The 15,118-nt window shown below is 40.7% G+C and overlaps 1 protein-coding gene across 2 annotated transcripts in view; it reads left to right on the top strand.

Annotated features, from left to right (window-relative positions):
• Positions 1-10,094: 10,094 nt before the first annotated feature.
• Positions 10,095-15,118, top strand: part of fbxw12 (F-box and WD repeat domain containing 12) — a 45,011-nt gene continuing 39,987 nt past the window's right edge. Inside the window, exons 1-2 of one of the 2 annotated variants that reach the window (XM_087994269.1) lie at positions 10,131-10,176; positions 15,012-15,068. The gene's annotated coding sequence lies outside the window, so the exon portion shown is untranslated. Of the gene's footprint in view, positions 10,177-15,011; positions 15,069-15,118 lie in introns of both variants that reach the window. The other variant, XM_087994268.1, reaches the window with a different exon arrangement.

The raw sequence follows: 15,118 nt of genomic DNA on the forward strand, positions 1-15,118 counted from the left end.
ATGTTCACGTTATTCTTACTATGAGTCAACTAAGAGCCCCAACCACCAAAACTAGTGGTAAAAACATTCTAGACATAGAAGGCCTAGGCCACCTAGCATCTTAATGACATTTGATTGGTTCCAAAGGGATCAGGTAGAAAGAAGAGCTGACCTTTTCAATTAGGCCATAATGAAAGAGAAATACAATAACCTCTGAGCCTACCTTGCTCATTTACTCACTTCTGATTGTCTTACAAATACAGAAGTTGCACTTTTTTCTTTTCTCTCTCCTTGCCCTCCTTGAGTGCTCACTTCGAACCTCATCCATCTCTAAATTCTTTCAGTTCTGGAAAAAAAGTCATAAAACATTATGGCCAGTGTTAACTCATTCATTTATGTAATTAAAATTTGGCCCAATCATTCTGTTTGTTTCACTGTAAGATGCTGTGTGATCTGCTGAGCAGTTCCAGAATATTCTGTTGTGATTCCTGCATTCTCATCTCGTTCCTGTCCCACTGTCATCCTCCTGATGCTTAATGCTTCTTCAACTGTTCCACACTTGCTGTACAAGCTCTACTTAAAAATACGCACTAGATTTTATTTTATCTATTTTACAATTATTTGTCAAAGACCATAGGGTGAAATGTACAAGGAGGTAATGAAAGGTATCCCATCGACATAGCTGACCTGACAGTACTGATGGATCTTGGGAAATTATGGCCTGGATTTTGTGGTCATCAGTGAACTAATGTGGGACTGTTAAGGAATAGGTAACCAGATTCTTTATTAGCAAAGGTTATTGAGGATAGGCGGCAAAGTGGAGTAAGCAGAGCAGCTCTGATCTTTGATTAGATTCCCTACAGTGTGGAAACAGGCCCTTTGGCCCAGTCAGTCCACACCGACCCTCCGAAGAGAAACCCACCCAGACCCATTTCCCTCTGACTAATGCACCTACACCATGGGCAATTTAGCGTAGCGTATTCACCTGACCCGCACATCTTTGGACTGTGGGAGGAAACCGGAGCACCCAAAGGAAACCCACGCAGTCATGGGGAGAATGCGCAAACCCCACACAGACAGTCACTCGAGGCTGGAATCGAACATGGGACCCTGGTGCTGTGAGGCAGCAGTGCTAACCACTGAGCCACCGTATCTTATTAAGCAATGAAACAGGCTTGAGGAGGCAAGTGGTGTACTTCTACTCCTAATTTGGATGTTTGTATGTCTCATGGAAAGGGGTTTAAAATGGTCAACTTTATTTCAAGCCTCCGTTTGGAAGTGTTCCATATTCTGTATCCACGCACCAGGAGGGAAAAATTAGAGTAGGAGAGAGAGCTAGCTGGAAATATAAAAATAGATAATATGAAGTCCTTTAGATATTTTTAGATTTTTGTGAATAAAGTATACTTTGCAAAACAACACTTACTTTTTTGTAGTTGTAGTCTGCTCAGAATAGAATGAGTGGCAGGCCATCCTGCAGCAGCCCCCAACTGTAGCTGACAATGTTCTGGTTAGAGACTTCAACTGGACCATCGATTTGGCTAGATGATCTGGAAGGGCTGACAGCAACTGGATGCCATATTCAAATTCCTAATGGGAACAGTGAAAGTTTCCAAGCTACACAATGTTTTCAGCAGTCCAGCAGATGGAGCATAGTGCAGATACACCTGGTCACGGCCAAATGGGTCCGTCCACTCAAAGATAGATTTCCTGTTTGTGTCCCAAGTGTTCTTGGTCAGACCCACTGACGCCAAGCTGATGTTCTTTTCTGACCACTGCCTCCTACTGCCGACTGTCACCGACAGGATGACCAGCGGGCCGGCAAGACAATGTGGAAGCTGAATATGAAACTGTTGACCCCAGAATACAATGAGGAGCTCCAAAGGGATTGCACAGCTTGGAGAACCGTGAAGCCCTTCTTTGAACTTCCAACAGACTGGTGGGAAACAGTCAAGGGGAATATCAAGAGATTCTTCATCCTCAAAGGTGTTCAGAAGGCAAGAGAGAGAGATGTGGGAAATTGTCCAAACTCCAGAAATCATGCAGAACCTGCTCCTGCTGCAGACCATGGCAGTCAATGTCAAGGAGGATCTCTAGGAGCTGTTTGGTTCAGAGGCCTCCAACATAATCGTGGATCAGGATGAGACATGCTCACGTTTCTTCTTCCAGCAGGTGCACAGGGAGAGTTCTGTGCTCAGCAACCTGAAAGAAGAAGTTGCCTCGATAATGTGCTCTCAATCTGACATCGTGAGGATCAGCAAATCCTTTTATGTCAAACTGCGTGACACAAAGTCCAGAGAGTGGCCTCCTGGGCTCTCCTGTTCTCAATCACGGAGGTCTTAGACAATAGCACATGGGAGAGACTGGCCCAGCCTTATCTCTGGATGAGCTGACCATTGCCCCGGAGTCCTTAGAAAAGGATAAAACTCCCAGAAATGACAGTTTACTGTCCAAATTGTATTTGGCTCGGTGGGACTTGATTGGCCAGGACTTGCTGGAGGGGTACGACAGAATGCTTCTGGCAGGTAACATGTGTGAATCCATGAGGAAAGGTATCATCACCCTCATCTACAAGTGGAAGGGGGAGAGGGAGGAAAATAGAAATTGATGACTAATTTCATTGTTAAATGTAGAATACAAAATCCTGTCTAAGGTCATCGTCAACCTGGGATTGGTGATTCAACACCACCAAACCTGTGCTGTACTGGACAAGATGATCTCTGAGAGCCTCACACTCCTTAAGGGATGTGACTGTCCAAGTGTAGGACAAAGGAATGGACATCTGCTTCATCAGCCAGAAGAAGGCCTTTGACAGGATATTGCACCCCTACCTGTGGGATGTACTCTCCAGAATGGGCTTTGGGAAGGGAATTCACAATTGGATCCAGATGATCTACACAAACATTGTTAGTCCAGCCTCAATCAATGGGTGGGAATCAGAAAGCTTCCTGATTAGATCTGGAGTCAGGCAGGGCAGCCCACTCTCTCTACCTTGTGTTGTGTTGTATTGTTCCTTTTGCTAAGTTGATAAGGAAAATGCAAGTCTGAGAGGGGTATCTATTCCAGACAGCAGAGGCCTGCAGGTCAAAGATCAAAGGATAAAACTTCTGTTTATAATTATCAGAGAGAATAGAAATATGGTAAGTTGAACATCCAACATATTATCCCCAGTAAGACCAAGAAATATTTAGATGTTAGATTTGATCCATGGGTGGGAGTAAGTATGATAGATTGAGTGACTAAACTAAGGGAATGGATGATGTCACAATTTTTTGCTCGGATCCATTATTAGTGCACAGATTCATGAGCATCTGTGACCAGTTTGAACAGGTTCAGAGGTGCTGGGATGTGTGCAAAATCTGGGGAGGGGCATATCGCCAAGTTGAGGCAGCAAAGAAGCAACACAGCTTCTTCCCTATTGCAGGTAAAAACTTGGTCATCAGGTGTGAAGTACACTTGGTGCTGTTGTACTGTACAGAACTGGCTTATTCCCCAAGACTGCGCCATGACAGTCACCTGAGCCTTTTTCCTCTTCATATGGAAGTCCAAGTTAGACCGAGTCCACAGGGACATCATGTACTTTGGATAAAGTTGGGTGAGGGGAGTGGAGGTAAGATTGTACCCAATGCCTTCCTCATCCTGATGGCCAACAATGTGTGTGGCTGCAACAGACTGTGCAGAGAACTCTTAGTATACAAATACCAAATGTCACTACCTATCGGGTTTCTATGTGTCCAGTGTTAAAAAGGATGGGACTGACCTTGATGCCGTAGAACACTCAAAGTAGTTGGACCATTCTGTATTTTTGTGGAGAGATTTTCAAAGAAAAGCACCTTTGATACCAAATCCATCAGGAAGTGGTCAGTATGTATCATCCTCGAGAGTCTGCGGGAATAGGAGAGAGTTGATCCTGTGAGGTTGTTCCCTGAGCAGACTGTCAAAGTCATTTGGCAGAACGCCTCATCACGTGACATTCCCAGCAAGCACCAAGACATTGCTTGGTGAGAAGGGCACTACCTGTGAGACCCTTCATGTATGTCCTGACTCTGTGTGGCACTGCACGCTGCCCTCAAAGTGGCTGTGGGGGGGGGGGGGGGGGGGGAGTGGGAGTCAGGGGGCGGTGGTGGTGATGGTGGTGAAGGGAGAGAGAGAGAGAGATTGTCACATATCTCCTGCTGATATGTGCCTTAGCAAAGGAAGTTTGGACAGAGATGCAGCAGTTTTTGTCGAGGACTCTGTATTCTCCAGTCTGTTCCCCAAGTCACACATTGAGACAAACATCAACTGACTGAAAGACACACTTCGGTCTGCCTAATATTTGTTAGTCTTCCAATGCAAAGGGTTGGCCCAACTGAGTGTTGCAGACTGACACATTCCAAGGTCCAGGACTATGTGCTGAGAGATGCAATAAAACTTGGGGTAGCTGTCGCCAAGGTGCAGCGATGAAAGACTCCTGTCTGAGGTCTTTCTTTCAAAGTACAATGATGGTCCATTCAGTTGTCAGACCCTCTTGTTGCCTTAAATGTTTGTAAGTAGTGTCCTAGATAAGTAAGAAATGCTTTTGGCCTTTGCAACTGCAGAGACTGTTAGGTCCAAGGTTCATTTCTTCCTTGATATGCAAAGACTGTACTGCTCCAATATCATGTTGTATAAATAAAGATTTTTTATGAGTGAAGTCTTTTTTTACAGAAGTAATTTGCTAGGGAGTGAGACACCAGAGTTGTTGACTGTCGGATTAGGTTGTGTAATCAGTTCTTGCATTGCTGTTGATAATTGATAAGGTTCAAAATGGCTGGAGGACTCAGCTGCATGGAATGCTCCCCCTGCAATATGGGGGAAATCAGGGACACTTCCAGTATCTGTACTTACTCCATATGCAGGAAGGGTGTTCAGGTGCAGTTCCTGATTTGCCATGCAGAGTGCCCAGAGTTGCGGATGAACTATGAAGTATCCCCCAGGAGGCTGAGAACATTGTGGGTAGCACACTTAGTGATCTGATCACAACACCAGTAAGGCCTACAGAGACAGAGAAGACTGATGACCACCAGGAAGATGAGTAAGTATGGGCAGGCAGTGCAGGAGTTCCCTGTAGCCATGCCCCTCTTAAACAGGTATACTGTTTTGGATACTTTTGGGGAGGAATGGTCTCTCAGGAAAAGGCAGCAGCAGCAGCCAGGTCAATAACACTACTATTGACTCTGTTATACAGCGGGGAGGGTTGAAGAGTAGGCGGATGGTAGTCATAGGGATCTCTATAGTCAGGGGCACAGATAGCTGCTTCTCTGGCCATAAGTGAGACTCCAGGATGATGTGTTGTTTCCCTGGTGCCAGGGTCAAGGATATCTCTGAGCAGGTACAGGATGTTCTGTAGGGGGTGGCTGAACAGCCAGAGGTTGTGATCTATATTAGTACCAGCACAAAGGCAGAAATAGAGATAAGATCCTGCAAAGGGAGTTCAGGGAGTTAGGTGGGCTGTTGAAAAGCAGGACCTCAGGTTTACGTCCTGTGCCATGTGCCAGACTTTGCACTGGAATTCACAAAAGAGAAGGACATGGTGAATGGTGAGTCACAGAAGAGGTATGTTGATATTCCAGGACACCTCAGTATAAAAAAGGAGGAGGTGCTCAGTGTTTTGAAAAGCATTAAGATAGCCAAGTCCTCAGGACCTGATTGGATCTATCCCAGAATTCTGAGAGAGGCAGATGAGGAAATTGCTGGGGCCTTGTGTGGAATCTTTGTATCCTCTTCAATCACAGAAGATGTCCCAGAGGTCTGGCCAATAGCCAAAGTTGTTCCTTTGTTTAAGAAGGGCAAAAGAGATAATCTGGGAAATTACAGACCAGTGAGCCTTACACCAGAGGTAGGGAAATTATTGGAAAAGATTCTTAGCCACAAACTTTACCCACTTTGGAAATATATGGACTTATTACAGATAGGCTGAATGGCTTTGTGTGGGGAAGGTCATGTCTCACAAACTTGATTGAGCTTTTTGAGGAAGTGACAAAGATAGATTTTATCTACATGGACTTTAGCAATGTCTTTGCCAAGGTCCCTCATGGCAGGCTGATACAAAAGGTGAAGCCACATTGAATCTGCAGTGAGCTGGTGACTTGGATAGAGAACTGCTTTAGTTACAGAAGACAGATAGCAGTGGAAGGGTGTTTTTCTGACTGGAGATCTGTAACTAGTGGTGTCCCACAGGGACTCCTGTTCTTTGTGATACATATAAATGATTTGGAGGTGAATGTAGATGGGCTGACTAGTAGGTTTACAGATGACACAAAGATTGGGAAAGCTGCGGATAGTAAGGAGGATAGCTAGAGGATACAGCAGGATGCAGAGAGGCTGGTGATTTGGGTGGAGAAATGGCAGATGGAGTTTAATCCCAACAAATGCAAGGTGATGCATTTTTGGAGATCTAATAGAGGAGGGAAGTATGCAGTAAATGACAGATCATCAATTGATGATCCCTTAGGATCATCAATATTCAGAGTGATATAGACTTACAGGTCCATAGTTCCCTGAAATTGGCAGCAAAAATGGATAGGGAGGTCAAGAAGGCTTGTCATCATTAGTCGTAACATAGAGTATAACAATTGGCAAGTCATATTGTAGCTATACAGCACTTTAGTTAGGCCACTTTTGGAATATTGTGTACAGTTCTGGTCACCACACTACCAGAAAGATGTGGAGGCTTTGTAAAGGGTACTCAAATGGCTTACCAGGATGTTGCCTGTTTTGGGGGATATTAGCTATGAGGAGAGATTGGACAAAAAGGGGTTTGTTTTCACTTGAACGTTAAAGGATGAAGGGTGACCGGATAACAGTTTACAAAATTATGAGAGGCGTGGCTAGAATGGATAGTCAGAATCTTTTTCCCAGAGTAGGGGGCATAGGTTTAAGGTAAAAGGGAATAAGTTTAAAGGAGATGTGAGAGGCACATTTTTTATACACAGAGGCTGCTGGGTGCCTGGAATGCGCTGCCAGAGGAAGTGGTGGAGGCAGAAACTATAGCAACATTTAAAAGATACGTTAACAGATATATGAATAGGCAAGGAATAGAGGTGTACGGACTGCATAGAGGCATAAGGTTTTTAGCTTGAAAGGCATCATGTGTCAGTGCAGTTGTGGCACACCAAAGGACCAGTTCCTGTGCCGTAATATGCTTTCATCTTGATTTTCAGGGTGCTATTGGCCTGGTCACTACCTGGAATGCTGATGGTAACTCCATTTGCACTACAGATGGCAACTCCAACTGAATTTTATTGATCAGGCAGTCCTTTGGTTCATCGGTTCTATTTACTTCTGCCCATGAAAGGTGATATCATGACCCCAAGAGCTGTCAGACAATCAAAAAATCAGTACCTTAGGTCCCAGGAGGAGTTTCCACATCTGGAACTTTCAGCCAGTCCTGGGTCAGTCACCATGGAGATGATCCCAGTGTGCAGGTTTATAAAATCATGAGAGGCATGAATAGGATAAACAGACAAGGTATTTTCTTTGGGTTGGGGGAATCCAGAACTAGAGGGCATATGTTTAAGGTGAGAGGGGAAAGATTTAAAAGGGACCTAAGGGTCAACTTACTCATGCAGAAGGTGATGTATGTATGGAATGGGCTGCCAGAGGGAGCGGTGGAGGCTGATACAATTACAACATTTAAAAGACATATGGATGGGTATATAAATAAGAAGGGTTTGGAAAGATATAGGCCAAGTGCTGACAAATGGAACTAGATTAATTTAGGATATCTGGTTGGCGTGGATGAGTTGGACCGAAGGGTCTGTTTCCACGCTGTACATCTCTAAGTCAGCTTGAGGTCATCATGGTCAATCGGGCATACACCAAGAGGGTTCAAGGTGAGAGACTGTGATGTCTGGGTGACAGATTTTGAACAGAGCCTGAAGTCTGAGGTGCCATCCAGGGCTGAGTCTGCTGGTTGGTGGGCTCTACTCCACACAGCAAAGTGCCCATTCACCACTGGTAGAATGTCAGCAGCAGGCATGCTACACCATACTATCCCAACTAGTTTGACAAACTTCCCCACTCCTCCTCTTTCCTGCCTACAATACTCCCTGGGGCACCATACAATCCCAGCCATCGTCTCAGAATTTAACATAAGAACAGTCACAATTCAATGATAAGTTGAAACAGGCAATGAGAACATAATCAAGACTTTTAGACATTTAAAGATCAGGCAACAAGGTAAGGAAATTGCTTAACATGCTGCGTGGACTTGCCATCAATAATTCAATTGTATTCAAACATAAAGTCTTAGAACAGTTTATAATGAAACCTTCATTCATGCCAACCATAAACCTCATAGTTCAATGTCATCCACCTCCATGCAATATGGTCAAGATTAGCAGAGGCACTCCCTTCAAGTTAATATGATACTAAATATAATGTTGTATTCATATCTCAGGGAAAATACATCCAACAGATTTAGACTGGCTTGCCAAAATCATTGAGGAAACTATGACAATTCTTTTATGAAAAATGTTCAGTTTGAGAACAGCATCATCACAACACCAGTAGGAAGAGCACAACTGCAGCAATGATTAAGCTGCTGGAAAGGGAAGAGGAAATTGGGTTATTCAAAATACATAGTAAGGATATTGTAGTTTTATCAGTATTGGTTCTAGTTTAATTCCTTTTTAAATATAAAGATATATACAAATTCAGTTGGTATGTATTGCTGAACATATAAGATATAGACTATTTTGTTTTGAAAGGCTACAGATAAACCTGATTTAAAGTTACCTACTTTCAGTATGTGAAATAAAAATTTGTGCTGGCAAGAAAAATGGACAATTAGCAACATCAATGAAGAGGTGATCTTATGTTTAGAGAATTGCATTTAAATATGCCACTATACTACATATAAAGATATTCTAATCGATAACTAAAAATAATGCCTAATCAACCAGTGGTTTCAAAGAAGTAGTTGCTGTTATTTTGGATTTATGGTTCAGACTGCACACCAAATCAAGAAATCAGTTTTTTTAAATTAAAATGCAATGTTATTAGAGGCCAATTGGGTTCAGCCCCCATATAAGTTGTCAGGTTGAACTGGGTCCCACTTAATTCTTGGTTGGTGCCATGCCTAGAATACAGTTTATCAGATTGTGCTATGACTTTATTGGATAAAGTTTTATGAATGACTATGGGCTTTTGTTGCTTATGTTATAACTTATACCTTTTTTTAAGTTCAGAGGTGGCCCTTATAGGTATGTAAGTTTTGGATCATCCATAAGATTTTCTTTTGGCGAGCTGGACACTGTTTGAGGTCCATTATCAAGTATTGAGCCACAATGTTAGGCACAATGCTACCAGCCCAAAAATAATTTCATTGGTGCAGTCATAAATAAGCTACACACTGAGTATGTGAATCTTTCCCCATTGAGTTAAATGATGGTATTAATGAAGGTAATATGTACAGTGACACTGATGCAATCTATGACTTTATTTACTCCTTATATCTCCAGTAATACCATGCAACTTTTTATTTTTCTTTATGTGCAAAATATTTTATAGTAGTGTGAGTTTTCTTGTACACAGAGGCACAACAGCCAAAGCTCACGCATGTCTTTCCTAGATATGTCACTCATGTGCATATTAGGATGCGTTACTAAATAGTAAGTCCAAATTTTTACAAATGCTTTTCAAACCTGAGTAACTGTTGTGACTTTCATGTTTCCAATCATTTGGTTCCCTGGTCTCTGCCTTCAGTTCCCAGTTCTACGATTGTTAAAGACATGCAGTGTAGAGTGGAATCAGTACCATTTACAAACAAAGTGAAGTAGATTGATTTCCTCTTAAAAGTGTAAATACCTGAGAACAGATTGGGTTTTCACTAAGTTGTGTATGTTAATCATTAACATTAAAAAATATATTTCGACATCATGCATGAAATTCAGAAGAAATCCAAGTGTGCAATTTTCTTCAGATGAACTTTCTACATTTGCTGTAACTGTTCATTCATTGGTAAGAAGTATTGTTATCAGCTGACGTACATGTTTGAATAAATATTTTGCTGTTGTAACAATCAGTTCAGATTGATGAACTGACTGGTTGGGTGAACCATTAAATCAGAACAAGGCTGTCTTTTTTAAAAGAAAATTTAACACAATTGAAACCTTTTTTGACCTTGGGAGTTTCTGACAACAGCAGCTTTGCTCAGTTGGACACAAACAAAAAGTAAGTACAATGCTAAATGACCTTTCAGTCTTTCCCATTTGTAAATGCAGCAGAATTTGCCTTTGAAGTACATTCCTGAGGCAGCACCTGGTTACAGGTTTGAAGGCAGGTCAGAACTATTGTCAATTATGACATTGATTTAATGGACCAGTCGGAAGAGTGATTTTAGTTTGTTATTTTGGTCATCCATTACATTGATTTAATTCAATTTTAGGAGCAAAGACCACTGTGACTTGTTTATTTGCAAATTGTCCTCAATTGTAAGCATGGTAATCACTGGTAAGCACTATTGATCAAGGGTGGAATTCTACCACAAAATAATGTTCCATGTCTTTGAGTTGGAGCAGACAGCACCACTTGCTGGTCAAGGAAAAGGATTTCAAATCACTGTAAACTAGTGTAAGCATGTGTTTGTCTACAGACTGTTGTATCCTCAAGAATGTGTTTGAAAAAGCACAGGAAACCAAAGCTTGTGAAGGCAACAAAATACAGCTGTTTCAAAAACTGCACAATTTTCAACATAGTAGGATGAAAGTTTTGGTCGGGAGAACCTGGGTTCAATGTTTCCCAGCTATTGAGCTACTTTTATGTGGGCATTAAACAATTAACAGGTTAACATCTCACAGGAATTTAAAGCAAACGTGCTCAGGATTGCTAGGTACATTTTTGCAAACAAAAGTTTCATTCCAACAAGCTGGATTCATGTGTTGCTGTATTTTGCTACTTTAAAGAAAGTTCTAAATTTAGCATTAACCAACATCGGCTCCTAAACAACTACCAATTTCACCATCTATGAGCTACTGCCTAGAACATGTACAGTACTACTATAAATATCACTTGGGTTTTTTACATATATAAAAAATCACACTGCATTACAGACACAAACAATCTCAACTTACTGGGTGCTGTTAGTTGCAACATAACACTAATAAGCACATTCTGAAGTTTATAGAGTTGCAAACAACAATTAAACTGGCAATGAAACAGGCTATGATTTACTTCAAACAATTAAACATTTTCAACTTAAAAGTAAGGCTGGCTTAAATATAAATTCACCTGAGCAGCAAATTGATGTTTTATGCATTACTAAATAGCTATTTCAATAGCAAGCCATCAAGTTGCATTTGCCTTCAGTTAGTCCTGCCCCATGCATGTCAGTTCAAAGAAGTTTTGCATTTAGTGCTGAAAGTGTGTCCTGATGGCAGTGTAAATAGGAAAAGGGAGATCTGAGATATGAATGAACAATGCCATACCTCTGGCAGCACCAGCTTGCCCACATTCAGCCCATACCAGATTCTGCTGGATTGGCAGCCTGTGCCACAGTGACCCCACCTCCAGAGCGATTACTCAGAAGTGGGAACCCTTTGGGTACAGAATGCAATGTTACTGTGCTATTTACCAGCTTTACTCTCAGTCCCAGCTCCTAACCCACATGTGTGGACCTAGGGACAATTCAGTCCTTGCTGTTTCTATTCACAGTGATAAAATGGATACTTCACTGAAATAACAGACGCCAACATCCATAGCAATCTGCACATGCAGTAAAGTGGATGATAATAAAAGAGAAAAAAGCAGCAAAGAAAAGCCTCTGCTTTAAGGTTAATGATTGCATGCATCTCCTATAGAAGAACACATATGTGGTGTCCACAATGTATACAAATCTGCATCCCACTTCGTAGACCAGATTAAATACTTGCAAATCACAATTGTTAGAAATATTGTAGTGTTGCATGATAAGAACAATCATTGTCATAAATCAAATGGATCTTAAATGCTAAGATTATTTTAAAATCCTTCTTTATCTGACACCACATGCACAATTAATTCCGTATAGTGCCGTTATTGACTAATTGCAAAAAGTATCTTAAAGCATCTTTAATAATTTGCATCTGATCACTTAATCAGGATTAACAATATTATAATGTGCAGTACAAAGCTTTATTTTGTCCTGACCTGCGCTGCATCAAATAAAGATATTTGAATTTCTTTGTGGCAGATGAAGAATACAATCTTTTGTGTTTCCTATGACTACCTACAGAAATCAATGGATTAAAAATTGATGGAACTGATCTATACTGAGAGACTAACAAATTCCATCCCAATGCTGTCAAGGAGATGAATTTAAAACTTTATCTCATATTTTCCACTAATAGTCACAAACAAATTAGCACAAGCGAGAACTTCATACGTAGCAAAAATGACAAATCATCCTGAGATCAAGAAACTCCACATGATTTTAACTAGGACTGATGTTCTCCTTTATCCACAATCCTGACATAGATGCATAGAGTTCTGTCTCCTGGAAGGTCTTCTTTATTATCAGGAATAGACATTCTCTGAAATTCTGCAATTGCTTCCTGGTGTTAACACTATAAAGTCTTATTTGGAAGATCTGAAACAGGACCCTTCCAATTTCAGGTCAAGACTACATAAGACAGGTTGATAGCTCCCATAATATTAATAATTTAAATGAGAGTGGGCACTCAAGCCATTAAAGGTGAACTGCCCTCTGGTGTCAGTATTAAATACTACCTAGACAGAAAACTCTTCAACCTCAACTTCCTCCATGCCAAAACTAAACTATCGCAGACATACATGATTTACTGTGTGTGGATGACTGCAGGGTCATTATTTACATTGCACGTATTCCTCGATCTGTTCAATTGTGCATACAAGAAACTAGCCCTTTCCTAGAAAGTTACCAAAACATGTATAATAATCCATATCTGGTAGTTAAATATACCACCTCCCATATGTTACAAGGAAGACTCTGGAATATGTTGGGCGCTTCTGACACTTTGGCAGCCACCTCTGTCACTAAAGTACAGGAGATTCATCATCACATCAGCTATGATAGCAAACTATGGGAACAGGTTTGTGACAACAAAAACCCCTCCAAATTAACAAAGGTCCAAATGTACAGAGCAGCTGTGGTCACCACACTCCTGAATTACAATAAGACCTGGGCTGTGTATCAACAATACAAACCAGCACTGGATAAAGTCAACCAGCAATGTATGTGCTTCTTAATCTGGTTTCAATGAGAGAACTGTCAAACATTGCTGACTCTCTCCTTGAAGTATGACAGCCTTGATAATAATGATGATAAACAGTTGATAACAGCCATTCAAAATGGTGATAACTTGTCCATCAAACTATACCACGCTTTAAATTACAACGTCTTAAATGGTGAGGCACAGTGGTGATTGAGAAAGAAGGAAAGGGAAACAATGCCTGCACTCCAGATCCCACTATCTCATGGGACATCCTGCCCAAGTGCTCACAAATCTGTGGGCCGAGATTCAGCCTGTTCCGGAAGACCATGGCTGGAGCCCACAATCCTGGATCGGCATCATCTTTGAACCAAGCAACAGCCAATAATGACTCTGCAAATGCTTATAAACTGCCTTTGTACCAAATACATTATAAAGCAACAGGTTACTATTTGAACCATTCCTGGATGTGGGTGCCTCTGAGAAGACCAGAATTTAGACATTGGATTTTTACAGCAATCCAAAACTTTCTTATTGATCGTAGCTTTTGTTTCTAAATTTTTTTAGAACTTTTAAAAATTTTTAAATTTGAAATTATCATAATGGAATTTTTGGTTGAGGGTCCTGAATTACTAATCCAGTAGTTTGACCACTACACTTCTGTATCATTTTATTTGTTCAATCAAGATGCACTATAGTTGATGGCAACACAGACATGGCAAAATCTTACGTCCGCATGTTTAAAAAAAAATGAGACATTGCTGCCCCCTTCTGAACAATATATGAATTGAATAACTTAAAAATATAGTGCTCGTAAGAACTGAATAAAAAACAAACCACATTTTGCGATTCTGTGCTCACACTTCAGTTTACTCAGAGTGAACAGCTTTTACAGTAACTTGGTGAATTACAATCAATAACTTTATATTTTTAATATTCATGCTTTAAACTAAAATAGATAATTTAAAGATTCTCTCCATAGCTGAATCTACCATACAAAAATACTTCAAATGATAACTCTGCTTTTAAAATACTTAATGATAATTTTTATTAAAAATATTCATCCCACTGTTTAATATTCTCCTTTAATTTATTCATTAATTATTGTAAAACTACAGACATATATAAACAGAAAAGCTAATGGACAATTCATACAGATTGAGAGCTGCTTTGAGATTGCTCCTACTCAGAAACAAGTTCAGTTTTATTCTTTTCTAAGGATCTGCACAAGGATGATCCTAGCTTAGAGAACTCTGCTAATCGCAGAACTCAGTCACTAATTTCAAATCCCATTCCATATATATGGCTCTGAAATGGCTTGCTGCAGTGTCACTGTGGCCTTAGTACAACAGAAGAAAGTGAGGGAAGGTGGCCTGAATGAGGCCCACAAGCCAAGATAGTCAAACAACTCCTGAAATGGACTTGTCTCATGAAATGTCGCAAACATCTGAAAAATTATTAGTTTGAAGTTGACGAATGTCAGATTGCGTAGTATACTTGGAGTTGAATGATTCGATTGTCTGAGGTATTTGTATTTGCATAAACTTTCCTGCAATTATAAAGCAAAATCCAAAGCTTTCCTTCATAGAGCTGAAGTACATTGTCAGACTCAGACTCCACCTATATTAAACAATCCTTCCTCAATTCTCCCTTGCAAAATAATTTCCTCTAATCATCAGCAGCTTGCCTTCTTATATCATTTGTTGCTTAAGTACCTGGTAAGTCCCAAGTGATGGGAAGCATTATAAAACTGTTTCCAGCAAAATCTGACAGATTTTATTCATTCTAATGTCACTGGAATATTGTTGTGGTTTGTGCTCCTTAAGTTGTTTGAATCCTCAGATACTGAAGCAGTCCCATGTCCAAATGCAGCTAGATTGGACAAAATCCTGACAAGTGGTAAGTGAATATTCGCACCACACAAAACCAGGCAATGACCACCTCTAATA

This window comes from Chiloscyllium plagiosum, unplaced genomic scaffold, assembly GCF_037043375.1.
Source record: "Chiloscyllium plagiosum isolate Xiang-an unplaced genomic scaffold, Cpla_swu_hap1 HiC_scaffold_14, whole genome shotgun sequence".
Lineage (NCBI taxonomy): Eukaryota > Metazoa > Chordata > Chondrichthyes > Orectolobiformes > Hemiscylliidae > Chiloscyllium > Chiloscyllium plagiosum.